We start from the raw sequence: 15,566 nt of genomic DNA on the forward strand, positions 1-15,566 counted from the left end.
CGTTTTATAAGTTCCATACAATAGAGGGTGAGCCTATTGTCATATATTGGGCACAATTCCAGACTCCGTGCTACTATTGAGAAATTGTAACGAAACCGAAAAACCCCAGTAAACTACAGCTTGTTATGTAAAGAAAAACTATTTAATAATCTAATTAAAGTCTATATTCAACAACTATACTAAACAACACCACTACAAACTTTACTAGACCTTTGTACATGTACACCCAAACTTTATATAACTTTATATACGTAGGCACAGTTTACCACGACCCCGCACTTGATATTTCGAACATTCAATCAACATGGAGTACAAACATGAAACGCGGTGGGTTTGGGCATTGTTTGAAGTGTCAGTTACAGCCTAACCAATCAACGTTAGCCTTCGTATAGTCGGTCTAGTGTAGTGCTTAGTTTGTATAGAGAAGTAGATCTTAATATAAGTTTTAACAACTTTGCTGATATTTGGGTGTCAGTATAATGATATGGAAAGCAATTGGTGACTATTAGAAGTGGTTTTAAATATAGTCATGTCATATAAAAGCGTGGTTTCTATTATTTTCGAGGAATCATACTGAAACAATTTTTTGAATTTGGTGTAAGGATAGATGGGAATCGGCATTGCTTATACATTGCATTTTACCGTCAACTTCGCAAAATTCACCTTTAGGTACATGAACAGCAAAATTGTAGTTTTAAGTTTTTTCTACTTTTTCGTTTCCAATTAGTGCCGTACCGATACGATATCTCGATCCTCTCGGCGTCTGTATCAAGTGTGCTAGACTGTCAGCTCTAGTGAGCGCCTGTCGTAATCTATATTGCAACGTGATGCATACAGGGAAATGCGCCTGAGGGTTTGTTAATAGCAATGTGCATAGTTGCGACTACTAATCGATTCTAGTTTTTTGGATATTGAGAATGAATTCTATGTGGTAAAACCATTTCATTGAAAGCAAAAATAGTAATAAGATAGTTTCATAGATTTTTCCAGGATTTTGAGATGTTTTAAGACTTGCGATTGGTTAGTATATTGTAATGGAACTTTTGTGTACGTTTTCGGGGACCTAAAATTGTTTTAGATATGATAAATAATTTGCAATATAGTGATTTGGATCCGCTTCTATGAATAATTATATAGTTATTTATCCGAGGAACAAATTGTCTGTTATTTCATGCACGAATTATCTCTTGTGATTATATTTACGAACTACCAAATAAACAGAATGGCACAACTTCTGCCATTGTTAACACTACAAAGGAAAGCGCCTGGAGCACTTTCGCTGCAATATGACACAACCCGACATCCTAATTTCCTTGATATTTTATTTACATGTTTATTCACTTACTCTGCAAATGGAAACTACGTATCGTGATGATTTTAATACATAATGGTTCCTAAATGATGCATTATGTTATTTTCGAAAAAGTGTTGCAATTTCGTAAAATTTTAGAAAATGTTTTAAGAACATTTCAAAATTCAATTTCGATGTATCAACTTATTTGGAAATCACTATGAAAACCTACCTATTAACATTATATTATCTTGGCTGGGACAGTCAATAAATGGACAATTTTGTACTTAATCTATCTATCGGTAATTTTCGTTTCTAGGGATAAAACTTATGACATAAGTTCTATACAAAACGTTTCCAAACTATTCTCTACTAGAAAAATAGGCAAATAAGGTATTGAAATTGACCGCAAGCCAATGAAATCTCCTCCGTACGCGAACGAAAATGTATCTAAATAATAATGACTAACGTTTTTATGAACTTGAGCTAAAGCCGTTGTGTTGGTCGCTAAAATAATTTACTTATTACGAAGTAATTTGGCGGCGTCTAACTAAATTGTTGGATTACCGCAGCGACCGCTCTTATGAATTAATGTTCCCTTTATAAGAAAATTAGAAGGAAAATTATGTTTCGCTACATTTTCACGCTTGTTTAGGGAGCTTTGATAGGCTTTGTTTATTTCATTTTTATTTATGATAAGACGATATTTCGAGAAAGATGAAACAGGAAAATAGGATCGTTATTACGTCGATTTTTGGTATTAGGTTGGTTACCTTTCCACGCAAGGCATCTATTATTAGTTATGTGGCGACACATTGACAAGTGACAAGTGACAGATGACAGAAGTCGCACATAGACTATCGACGAACAAATCAACGGATGACGTCATAAATATCCTGCATCGCACATATGAAGTTTACATGCGAGTTAACACGGATAGAAAATCCCAAAGAACAACAGTTGGGCAGAAAGCCCGCCAGGCATGATCACCTCGCCTGGTCGGAGGATCCTCCTTTTCTTAGGGAACTTTACTCTCTGTTCCCTAAAGTTAAAACAATTGTGATTGGCCAATGCACGGTCCTCTTGAGTTGTAGTTGAGGCGCCTGAGTGCTTTCCGCATACGCACGCTAGCGGTAGCAAGCCGTGCCGGAGCCGCGCCGGAGCCGTGTTTGTTAAATGTGCTTTATTTACCTTAAATGGCCTGTAGATAACGCAGGCGGTATCCTTGAAAAAGGTAGCATTCAAATCATAATGCGTACCTTAACAATCAACAAAAGTAAAAGAACAACAAAGTTAAACATACAACCTCCAACTAACAAAACATATATTTTTCTCTCCACTAAAATGCACTAAAAGAGCATTTAATGCAAGCAGTCTGAGAGTCTGCGAACAATAGTCTCAAATTAGCAGCTAGACTGCATCTGTGTGTAAATAGTGTCTGACACTAAATACGGTGTCATTCGAGAACGCGCGACGAACGCTCCGCTACTAAATTGAGTTCTGGAGTGGATGGCTGATCAACTGCATTGTTTGTAGGTGTCGGCTTTTCTGTCTAGTTCATTTTTAGGTGGGAAACATCAATGGATAAGCTGCAATGTTTTAATAAATACACGATATGTGATGTATGTACCTACCTAATAGTTTATTTTTGTCTATCATTAAGACGTATTTCGTCGCCGTACCTATATTATATTCATCTTCACTCATTTTCTGTTTAAGAACTATAAACATAAGTAAAACAAAACAAAATAAAACATATCCATATATCACCATCAAGTCTTGCAATACTCAAATGTAAAAAAATCTATTTTATACATTTAAAGTGTAACATAACGTCACCCTTTTAATCCTTGAGAGAATAGGCAAAGGTGTCCTTATACAATCTAACACCAATTATTTATCAGCTACGTGTGTATTCTGATGTCTAAGAAGTAGTGAAAAACTTGGGTCAAAAATCCTATCACCACACATTTCCCCCTTTACAAAAACTTAAAAATCTTGCTTCATATTTTCGCATGGCACTACAACAGCGTTGTAGGACAATCTACCCTTTGCTTGTTCACCGCAGTTTATCTAGTTAACCGTTAATCCGAACAGAGTGGAGAGAAAAGCTTTTAAAGTTCAGCTCTTTATGTTTATTTTAGAACTAAAGTACGTAGTGTATGTAGTATATATATGAAGTTTTCATGTGATATAGAAGTTCGTGTTCAAGTATGGAAGATAAGTGAGAGTTTTCAATTGTATTGAACTGCTATCTAAGTTTTTTGCAGTTGGTTTGGCTAACATTCAATGGAAAAGCAAATTACGTTATTACTTATTCTATACTGTCTGCCTCCTTGATCGGGAGTTCGTAAGTGCGATTGTTGGACAAGGGTCTCGAGTTCAATTCTCGGGTCAGGCAAAGTATTACTGGGCTTTTTTCGGTTTTTCAAAAAAATCTCAGTAGTAACACGGAGCCTGGAATTGTGCCTAGTATATGTCAATAGGCTCACCCCTATACGTATATGTATATTTATTAACAATATGCTATATTCATTAAGGTAGATAAAAATGTACATAAAATATTTAAATAAATATTTCTTTTTATCAAAAAGAGGAAAGCAATTCAAATAGACTAAAACCTTTGCAGACATTTCCAGGTTGTGGCTAGGAACGCTACGAGAGTTACATTGCAAAAAATTTGCTCCGCCGCGACAGTGTATCACTGCCGTGACCAGGATTCGAACCTGGGTTACTACGGCCACAACGTAGGGTCCTAACCACTAGACGATCACGGCTACCGGAGCTGGTGACTGTGGTACCGAAATACGGCACTTTATCTCGGAAACTGGAGCACTTTCTCTTGCAAATTATCGCGGTTTGCGCAAGCAACGCAGTGTGCAATGTTATGCTTACAACATAATTGAGGGTTTATAATAATTACTTAGTACTTTATGTTGCGACTATCTCATAAATTTTATACTTAATAGAACAACAGTTGAGCACTCAATCCTGGATATCAAATGTACCAATCCCAAGAATCCCACGTCTTTATCCAGGCTTGGTTTCATCGTCTCGAGTTTTATTATTAGAACCAGGAAAGAGTGGAATTCATTATCAGAGTCACTGTTTACCGAAGTAGCCTGGGTGTCTCCAAAGTCCTAGGGGATAAGTTGCTTATGGACAGGCGTACAACATCGCTGACTGAACTACTTACCACTAGACGAGATAATGGCGAAACGGCCGACCCATTACGTATAAAAATATTGTTAAAATTTATTAGTACTAAGTAAGCACCTATCCATTATGAGATGTAAATGTTGTTATGTGTATGTTAGATACATATTATTTATCAAATAGAACATTCATTTTTGTAGATAATATTTTAGTAAATGGATTATGTCCTCTATAATGGATGGATATGAATTTGACAGCGTTAACGATTGTCTGTCTATTTCAGAAAAATAAACTAGAGACGTTTATTCAAATAATTGGCTCGCAAACTGTGTACTCTGTGTATGCTGTGATTGAACTCTAGTTCAATTCTCAGGTTGATTTTTTATGGGATGAAGCAGTGGCGTAGCGTGAGTGTCGGCCGCCCGGGGCGGAAGACAATTTTGCCGCCCCCTTATTTAGGTATTTTAATTTAATGTATACTACACATTACATACATTCATAATAGAGAACTTTTCGGCGAGAACAGTCATGAATCAGAACACTCCCCGTGGTATAGGCGATATAATGTACAATGAAGCTACATCTCTACGCATTGCCAGTGTCAAGTCGGTTTTAAATTTCCTGCCACTCAACAATCCAATTCGCACGGTTAGGTTTGGGTTAAGTTTGAGTTAGGTTTGGGTTAGGTTTGGGTTAGGGTTGGGTTAAGTTTGGGTTAGGTTTGGTTTAGGTTTGGGTTAGGTTTGGGTTAGGTTTGGGTTAGGTTTGGGTTAGGTATAGAATAGAATAGAGCCAACCCAAACCTAGCCCAAACCTAGCCCAAACCTAACCCAAACCTAACCCAAACCTAACCCAAACCTAACCCAAACCTAACCCAAACCTAACCCAAACCTAACCCAAACCTAACCCAAACCTAACCCAAACCTAACCCAAACCTAACCCAAACCTAACCCAAACCTAACCCAAACCTAACCCAAACCTAACCCAAACCTAACCCAAACCTAACCCAAACCTAACCCAAACCTAACCCAAACCTAACCCAAACCTAACCCAAACCTAACCCAAACCTAACCCAAACCTAACCCAAACCTAACCCAAACCTAACCCAAACCTAACCCAAACCTAACCCAAACCTAACCCAAACCTAACCCAAACCTAACCCAAACCTAACCCAAACCTAACCCAAACCTAACCCAAACCTAACCCAAACCTAACCCAAACCTAACCCAAACCTAACCCAAACCTAACCCAAACCTAACCCAAACCTAACCCAAACCTAACCCAAACCTAACCCAAACCTAACCCAAACCTAACCCAAACCTAACCCAAACCTAACCCAAACCTAACCCAAACCTAACCCAAACCTAACCCAAACCTAACCCAAACCTAACCCAAACCTAACCCAAACCTAACCCAAACCTAACCCAAACCTAACCCAAACCTAACCCAAACCTAACCCAAACCTAACCCAAACCTAACCCAAACCTAACCCAAACCTAACCCAAACCTAACCCAAACCTAACCCAAACCTAACCCAAACCTAACCCAAACCTAACCCAAACCTAACCCAAACCTAACCCAAACCTAACCCAAACCTAACCCAAACCTAACCCAAACCTAACCCAAACCTAACCCAAACCTAACCCAAACCTAACCCAAACCTAACCCAAACCTAACCCAAACCTAACCCAAACCTAACCCAAACCTAACCCAAACCTAACCCAAACCTAACCCAAACCTAACCCAAACCTAACCCAAACCTAACCCAAACCTAACCCAAACCTAACCCAAACCTAACCCAAACCTAACCCAAACCTAACCCAAACCTAACCCAAACCTAACCCAAACCTAACCCAAACCTAACCCAAACCTAACCCAAACCTAACCCAAACCTAACCCAAACCTAACCCAAACCTAACCCAAACCTAACCCAAACCTAACCCAAACCTAACCCAAACCTAACCCAAACCTAACCCAAACCCAGCGCTGGAGGACTTGGAGGCGATCTCCAAAATCTCTTCCTTGTTCTCCAACGCCATTTGAGCTACCTCAGCCACCGAGTGCTCCGTGTACAGGACGCTAGACGCCCCGTAGCCAGCCCTGGATCTCGTGACACCGGTTGCGCGCTCCTTGGCGGTGACCTTCTCCTCCAGGTCATTTTACGCCTCCACCCGCTTGGCTTGCGCCAGAGACGCCCTCAGTTGGCGTTGAGCTTCATCAAGTCCCACATCGTGGGAACTTGATTTCGCCTTCACCTTTTTTACCCTACCAATTACTGGTTCCGACGAATCGTCGGATTCTTGCCTCAGGTGCCCCTCTCGGGGCAGGACCACTCGTTAAAGGTTCCATCCCCACTCTCACTACTTTCTCCGATCTCTAGTTGCGAAAAAAATATAAAATGGTTGAAATATTTACAAAATATTTTTATTATTTATTCTTTAAAATTTGCCGCCCCCTAAAAAGTGCCGCCCGGGGCGGGCCGCCCCTGCCGTCCCTACTACGCTACGCCACTGGGATGAAGGCCCAATTCCTTTATCCACTCCCCCATACTCAATGCCTAACCCCCAAAAGGCTGGCCACGCAACTTAGGTATAGGTATATCCTCTGGTGTAGCAAGTGTCCATGGGCGGCGCTGATGGCGTACCACCAGGTGATAGAAAAAAAGATATTCTAATCATTACACAACATAGCAGGCGTTTTATGCGTTAGTTATCCTTTACAAAACATTTCAATAAAAATGCAAAAAGAAATGCTCCGCCGCGACAGTGAATCACTGCCGTGACCAGGATTCGAACCTGGGTTACTACGGCCACAACGTAGGGTCCTAACCACTAGACGATCACGGCTACCGGAGCTGGTGACTGTGGTACCGAAATACGGCACTTTATCTCGCAAACTGGAGCACTTTCTCTTTATTATTGAGTAACTGACGAAATTGTAACGACTGGCGGACACAAAGACCAGTTTAAAGAATAATTTGCTTTCCATTGAGCGTTAAGTTAAAGATTTAATTCAGTACTTGCGAATAAAAGAAGCAGTGGTTACTGATATGTATGTTAATAAAGGTAGCAGATGTACCGCGCAAACCGTAACATTCTTGGTTTATTTTTAATTAATTAGTCTTTATTATATTAATTAGTATTTATAATGCTTTTTAATCGCGTAATTAATTATTTTTATAAGTACACACTTTTTGCCAGTTAAGTTACAAGTCCCATTACAATAATGACAAAATGTAGATAAAGAATAAACTTTTTTTTAAGTGGGGAAATCATCCTATGACGTCTCTCGCCTTGAGCGTGGTGAGAGGGACTGTCAGACTCTTACTGACTAAAAATCACCCCGTTCCTACTCCTGCTTTTCGAGCTGGAGCCCCGTTAAACCCGCTACCCGCCGTCTGCAGCTCCGGAAAAGAAGTAAAGCTGACGTTGTATTTAAACATCGCTCTGCTTATGCCTTATGAGAATGACATTACAGACATTGTGATATTTTCGTTTATTGAACAGATCATCGTAAATGTCTTACAAATATTCAATAAAAAAATGCAAAAAAATGCTCCGCCGCGACAGTGAATCACTGCCGTGACCAGGATTCGAACCTGGGTTACTACGGCCACAACGTAGGGTCCTAACCACTAGACGATCACGGCTATCGGAGCTGGTGATAAAAGAACTGAATTTTGCCTTTGCATTGAATAAATTGCAATTTATTTTTACTTTCACTGAAAATTCGTCACAGTTTGCATAAGATAACAAAAAGTAGGTACAGAAAGCAAATCAAGATACCCCATTCGATCAACTTAATTTGAACTTTATTGTAATTTGATAAGGTTGAAAATCGATCAAAGGAATGATAGATTGGGATAGCTGGAAGTGTCGACGTCTTCACATTTTCAGTCACCAAATAAATACATTGTAGTATCAATATTAAATACATACATCTGGAAGTTGAACGAAAGGAAAAAATTTAAACATTTTATCATATTTTTTATCTTTAAAACGCTATATTAAGTTAACAACTTTTTATATGTATGTCGAAGAGGATTAGAACTTCCAAACACACTTAAAAAAAGAATAACAAATTCAACAACAGCTTCGGAAAGGAGAAACATCCCTTTAAAGTACCCTGAAGTTGGACCAAACATACAATCGATTTAGTAGGTACAAAGAAATTGAATGGATTACATCGAATATTCAAATTGTTGGTACCAGTCAGCCAATATTTGATCAAGTAATTGGTAAGATATGCTGTATGACGGCAGAGTAGAGTACATTTTTCAATATCTCTTGTTCTCTTCCCACGGGTGTCCTAAGAGTCGACTAAGGACATATATATCGACTCAATACTGAACAAAGACCTATATTAAAACTATTTCAGATTATGTAATTACCTATTATAATTTTAATTACTTAAAACTAATTAATCAGCTATCCATCTTCGCACAAAATCTTAAACATTCACTAAAATATAATAAAAACGATAGCAGCATTCTCTTCTATGCCTAATCTTTTTAAACTGCTATCTCCAACCCGCTTGCCAAGCATAGACATTATAGCAAACCCCTCTTTTATAGAGAAGGCCCATAGTCCAGAAGTTGACTCCCACAAGTACTTGATGATGATCAAAACATAGAATATTTAAATTATTGTTCTCGGCCAATATTTGATTAAGCGATTGGTAGGATTACAAACATTGTGATTTAAACTCTGTCCGTATGTAAGTAGGATTCTAATATGGGTCATGTTTGTTTACAAAGGTTGGGTTAGGTTGGGCGCAAATAAGATATATATGGAATCGTCCTTGAATTTCTAATGAGTATTTTCCATAAATTGTGATGAATGGTAGGTACACAATTCATTAATCGGACCTTTTCGCTAGTTATGTTATGAGGGAAAGGGAAAAGGTGGTGAGGAAGTTGCTATAATTACAATAAATAATATTCTAGACAAAGTGCTATGTACTGTTGAGATCTGTTGCAAACTAAAAGACCTGTGAAACATTTATCCAACTTAGCAATCGAACCTGAATGCCCTTACTTAGTGCATTTGCGAATTTTCAATTAACGAGGTCATCAACTAAATTCTGCCACTGTCTTCGCCCCCGATCAAAAGTATCCTATGTATATTCCAGACTGCCCTTTCCTACCTTCTCCTGTTCCAAATTTCATCCCGATCCCTTCAGCCGTTTTGACGTGAGTAACAAACATACACACAAAGACTAAGATAGTCACACTTGTGGTCCTTAGATCCGCAGCGTGGACATTTAATTCACGATCTACATTTTATCAAACCAAGCATTTATTTAAAAGATTTTGTGTCAGTATAATTAGACACCCTTATAATCCCAGAGGATTGAGTCCTAATTGAAACACAAACATTGCTACCATCATGCATATTCATATGAAAATTAAAAAAATAAAACGAAAAAGAAATGCTCCGCCGCGACAGTGTATCACTGCCGTGACCAGGATTCGAACCTGGGTTACTACGGCCACAACGTAGGGTCCTAACCACTAGACGATCACGGCTACCGGAGCTGGTGACTGTGGTGCCGAAATTATCAACCATTTTGCTGTATTTTGTTGAAATGAGATCACTTTCACTTCTGATTGGTCCAATCTTGCGACATTATCTTGAGTAATGGCGATTCAATCATTGTCGGGTATGATTTATACGAAGGGACGGAACCCAGTGTTCAGATGATAAACTACCATCCGATTGTAATTTGTTAGCTTATGTGTAATAAGTTATGTGCAAGGACGACATGGGGTAATGGGTCAAATGCTATAATCATGGGATTATTCCCATATCTCAGTCCCATAAGGGAGGACACAGAATTATTATTATACGTTTTGCTTAAAAGTGTCAATAAACAACTCAACATTACAAATATAATATCATCTTATTGATCATTTAAATACCTAAGCGACATGTTCTTTATAAACCATACAATAATATGGAGAACCGCCAAAAAGATAACTGAGACAAAATTCACAATAACTACGACTTTCCAACACCTAAAAACTCACACACAGTACACTTCCCGTTATAAACCAACCACTGAGCCATAATAATTAAAAACAGATACTAAATCTAGTCCATAAAACAAGCTCACATCAAACACCCAGCCATTAGGGTTCAGGAAATAAAACGGCATTAACACTAGCAAGGTAGTATACTAGTGTACTGAGGGCTTACTACGAGTTTGTTTTAAGTTTAACAGCATTAAGCCCTGTAATTGGCTGGTTTATTCGAGCAAGCCAATAAAAACGCCAAACGCAGTAACGTTTCGATCTCGTTAAATATAAAACAAACTCGTACTAAGCCCTCAGTAGTGTACAGTTAGTGCATTTTTACGACACAGCGGTTTATAGCTTCCAATAACTGCGTTCAGGATCACTGGCCTGAAAACTGATGGCTTCGGTGCAATTAGCAGACAACGTACAGGTAATGTGCACCGTAAAAAGAGGTTGTTGTTGATTAAAATGGTGGTATATGTGAGAATGGTTGTGTTTTTGGGTGGTTTTTTGCGCTTGGTAGATGGCGTGACTGAGGTGTTAAGTCCGATTGTACGGGTGTTAAACGTTTACTTCACTACATAGTATAAAACATAATAGCTTTTTCTGTCCCTATTTCCCTTTGTATGCTTAAATCTTTAAAACTATGCAACGGATTTTGTTGCTGTTTTTTTAATAGATAGAGTGATTCAAGAGGAAGATTTATATGTATAATACATGCATAATATATTACCATTGCACCCATGCGAATTGGGGCTGGTCGCTAGTATTATAAAATTGATAGTTTTGTTAGATAAATGTTATCGAGCAAGTGGCTATCGAACATGGGAGCCCGAGTCTTAATGTTTACAATTTAAACTCTTAGAATTTCTATAGAATCTAAAAAGTGTCACAGATAGGTATACAATTTCGAAGAACATAGTAGATGCCAATAGACAAGACAATGGTACTTTTGGCAGCAACAACAAGAAGTCATATTGAGTTTAGTTTGGACACAAGGACCAAATACTTGTATTTGGGTCAAAGGTCGCGAACATTGGCAGCCATTTCTTTGTTTTTCAACTTTTGTTTACAATGGCAAGATGTGAAAAGAAGATCGTTAGTTAATCGCTTTTTGAGGTGTCCAATTTATTGTTACACATTTTAGTAAAAGGGAAACAAAAATTTTTTTTGTTTAGTTTTTATTTTGATAAACTGTCATCTACGTGACAATTATTTGTAGCATTATTTCTTTTATAATTGTGAAAACGTGGTGAAGTGTAAAAGACTTAAAAAATATACTAAAAATAATTATTATTAGTATTATCGGCGCACCTACTTAGATATTTCTAGAAAATGTAATTCTATAAACCAAAACAGAGAAAATAATGTAATAAAGCATTGATTACACAGATACACAGTGATATCATAGTCGCATGCCATAATAATGACGTCACACCGATAAAGCCGGGAAAAACATTTAAAATCGACTAATATGAATAGAATAGATAAAAGAAATAAAAAGATAAACAATAACAAATCATTATACACTTAACATCATAATTTCTTAAATCTTCACACAATTTCATCAGAAAATAATACAAAATGTTCAAAAAGAAATGCTCCGCCGCGACAGTGTATCACTGCCGTGACCAGGATTCGAACCTGGGTTACTACGGCCACAACGTAGGGTCCTAACCACTAGACGATCACGGCTATCGGAGCTGGTGACTGTGGTACCGAAATACGACACTGCATACAGAAAGTGGAGCACTTTCTTTCGCAATTTGTTACGTTATGCGCAAGAGGTGTAACAAATAAACTGGTTTATGCAACAAGTAATTGCTTTAAGAAAGGCCTAAGGCATGAGCGACAACCGTTTATATATAGTAATAGTATAATAGTCAGTGTGTACATATACCACTTTCGTTGGGCAATGATCCAAGAATTCCCGCAGATATGTTCATAGAAATTTTTAGATGGAAAAAATGCAAGAATCAAATGTTTTCATAGATTTTTTTATTATCCATTGTGCCCGTTTTGCGCCATTTACACGTATCCCAGGGTGAAGGTACAATTTCATGTAATCGATGTGCTATTATTACTAGTTAGTAATCTGTAGGGATGGTGTTGAAATGATAACGACACGGTTGAGTAAATACTGCTTTATTGTAATTAGAGTATACATTTATACTGTTGTACAGTCATGTCTTTTTTATTGTTTATTTTACTTCCACACAGGTAAGAATCTTATAAACTAAGCCCCACAAAGCCATTGCACATAGTCTGATTAGTAAAATATTATTATAGACATGATTATAGATAAATATGCAATATACTCCACAAATCTGATTCTTTCTATCTGAATGCCAAACATGCTCAGTAGTTTTCACGTGAACATCTAACAAACATCCATCGTTACTCACAAACTTGCTCGTTCTATCACAAGTATAAATAAACAAATAAATAACGCAATGACACACGTAAAAGATTCACAGTTTATATCACAAGAGTGTTCATTTGAAAATGTTACGACACAGGTTATTCGCTTCCTAAGCAACAAAGTACTTACGATCCTGCATTCTTTGTATCGACCCTCCCTCGTAAATTTTTACAACGATGCGATCCTTTCCGTACCTTTTCTCCTTTCATTTGTCTTAAATCTGGTCACGTTTGAAACTAACTGTCCATTTGTTGTCTGTATTTTAACAATGTACCTATAAAAATATATTTAACAGTCAGTTTTTTATGCCCCGGACGGGTAGGTAGAGGTGCCAATATTTTTAAGATAGTTCTTCAGTTTATATTATAACTTTCGTGAGACATACAAAATTAATTACCATGAATATAGCCTCTGGCATGGCTTGTAACTAGTGGAGTTCCTCGTCAAATAATTACTTGAGTAAGCCAAAAAACATTTGTGGAATACACAAAGAGTTGCTCCGTGCGGGAATCGAACCCGCTACACGTTGCACAGCAGCCAGTTGCCCAGTCACCGCGCCAACCGTGCAGTCAAAATATAATAATTAGTTCTTCAGTTATTTACCTCATGCAAAAGGACCCTGTTTTCTCATGAAATATTCCATGTTATGTCTTTATTTCAGATTCTATAGTATTGTTAGAATAACCAAAAATATTAAGAAATACTTTTGCCTGTCTCATGAATCGTACGTACAACCCCTTGCACCCGACCAAACTTAAAACAATCAGTTTTTAACTTTTTTCTAACAAAGTTATCCAAATGTGGCGTTATACGTACATCCAGAGACTTTCAATTACCCGTGAAAATTGGAGAGCACTTCGCATCAACCACTCAAATTCACTGGCATGGACAAAAATGTACATGCGAGTTTAGCTCTTGACTTTATAAGGGTTGGGGTGAAATTCGTGTGAGTGGATTGTGGAGTAGCATTTATAGTTTGTTTGTAGGTTGTAGTGTGAAGTGTACAACAGATTCTATGAATTTATTTAGTTGTTTAGCAAAATAAAGAAGGTAAAGTTATTGTTATAAATCTTATGTTAAATGTTCTTTAGAATACAGGAGAAAGTATTAAAGTTTTATAAAAAGTTTATTAAGAAATTTATTTCGGAAAATATTATGGTTTTTAAAAGACTTGGTATTAAGAAGTTTGTGCTTTATATTCCTAGAAGTTGTGAGATAACATTTTGAGTATATACTTAACAAAATTACACCTAGATCTACGACTCATTACACAATTTTCAACTCTAGTATCTTAAAACTAAAGATGAATTTTCTTTTTCAAGCATAAAAGAGTATCCAATAAGCAAAGAGGTAATATCTGGGGCACGGCAGTGGCCAAATCGAGCAAAAAGCTGCACGGCCGTACCATCCTTTTCTCGAAGCAATTTAGCCTTTTTCGACCCCCTATAATTCGGTTGTGGATAAAGCAAGAAACCTGAATCTTCAGTAACTAATCCGGCATTGTATAAACACGGAATATTTAAAATTTCAGTCAATTTGAACCAGTAGTTTAAGAATGACAACTTGTTAAAGTTTCTAAATTTTGTCACTCACTGACTCACCGATCATCAAAAGTGAATTTCTAGCAGACTTAGAAGCTTCATATTTGGAATACATATAGAGTTTAGTGTCTTAATCATGGGAAAACTTAAATATTTTGTAATTTCGGTCCAGTTTTCCAAATACACCAACTGCATCAATAACTTTGTAATCCCATATAAATAATGATTACAAAGTTATTTATGCAGTTGGTGGTTGGTGGTGGTTATAAATTTAATAGGTGTAGATAGGTACCTACCATATGAGGCAAGGGAGGGGGTATAGGGTGGGTAAGGGTGTTTATTCGTTAGAAGTAGATGGTATCAAAAAGATATTACAAAAAGAAGTGAGAATCAAAAACATATGTAAAAAACCCATGTCTAAGCTCAGTCTTTCTAATCAAAAGTTGTAAGAAGTCGGTTAATCTATTTATGTCTACTAGAAGGACCTTCTGTCTTAAGTTATTACATAAGATTACATGCCAATATTAAAAATATTTAACGTTTTAACAAAATTCACTTGGAATCGCATGAAAACAAAATGACATTACAATATTATATTAGATTCTTTAGTCTCTCGCTTTCGTTAAAATTTTTAATATTGGCAGATAACTTATTAATTCTTAAGACAGAAGGTCCTTCAAGTAAAAAGTATCCATTAACCGACTTAGTATTACATGGATCTACAACTTTTGACGGTAGAAAGACTGATGCGAGACATAGTTTTTACAGGATGTTTTTGATGGGAACTATAGTAGAAAACTAGATTTTATCTCTCTAGTCTAGAATATCTAGCACTACTAGGCAATTAACTAGAAATCTAACATTGTTTAAAAACGATTTCAACCTGGTAACTATGTTATTGCTGCTCTGAGCAACGTGGGTGGGAGATACTTTTGTTAATTTTGTATTAAGGAAAGTAGACTCTATAAATGGAATAGAAATAAGAGAACTAGGTTTTATATTCGTTGTGTATTAATTGGTTTTTGTTTCTTGATTAACCCTTGGTTTACTGAAACGTAGATCTATTGGGCCTGGATCTCGGGCCTATTCGGTATCCTGATCAGGAACTGCGGACTACTTACGGATTTACCGGGGTCTTTA

The 15,566-nt window shown here is 37.2% G+C and overlaps 5 non-coding genes across 5 annotated transcripts; all 5 read right to left on the reverse strand.

The window, feature by feature from the left end:
- Nucleotides 1-3,996: 3,996 nt before the first annotated feature.
- On the reverse strand, nt 3,997-4,068 carry Trnah-gug (transfer RNA histidin (anticodon GUG)). The gene has a single exon. It is a non-coding gene; the product is annotated as a tRNA-His (tRNA).
- A 3,153-nt stretch (nt 4,069-7,221) lies between these two features.
- Trnah-gug (transfer RNA histidin (anticodon GUG)) lies at nt 7,222-7,293 on the reverse strand. Its single transcript has one exon. It is a non-coding gene; the product is annotated as a tRNA-His (tRNA).
- A 731-nt stretch (nt 7,294-8,024) lies between these two features.
- On the reverse strand, nt 8,025-8,096 carry Trnah-gug (transfer RNA histidin (anticodon GUG)). Its single transcript has one exon. It is a non-coding gene; the product is annotated as a tRNA-His (tRNA).
- A 1,806-nt stretch (nt 8,097-9,902) lies between these two features.
- Trnah-gug (transfer RNA histidin (anticodon GUG)) lies at nt 9,903-9,974 on the reverse strand. Its single transcript has one exon. It is a non-coding gene; the product is annotated as a tRNA-His (tRNA).
- Nucleotides 9,975-12,086: 2,112 nt separating this feature from the next.
- Trnah-gug (transfer RNA histidin (anticodon GUG)) lies at nt 12,087-12,158 on the reverse strand. Its single transcript has one exon. It is a non-coding gene; the product is annotated as a tRNA-His (tRNA).
- Between the last annotated feature and the right edge of the window lie 3,408 nt (nt 12,159-15,566).

The sequence above is a fragment of the Spodoptera frugiperda genome, chromosome 15 (genome assembly GCF_023101765.2).
Source record: "Spodoptera frugiperda isolate SF20-4 chromosome 15, AGI-APGP_CSIRO_Sfru_2.0, whole genome shotgun sequence".
Classification (NCBI taxonomy): domain Eukaryota; kingdom Metazoa; phylum Arthropoda; class Insecta; order Lepidoptera; family Noctuidae; genus Spodoptera; species Spodoptera frugiperda.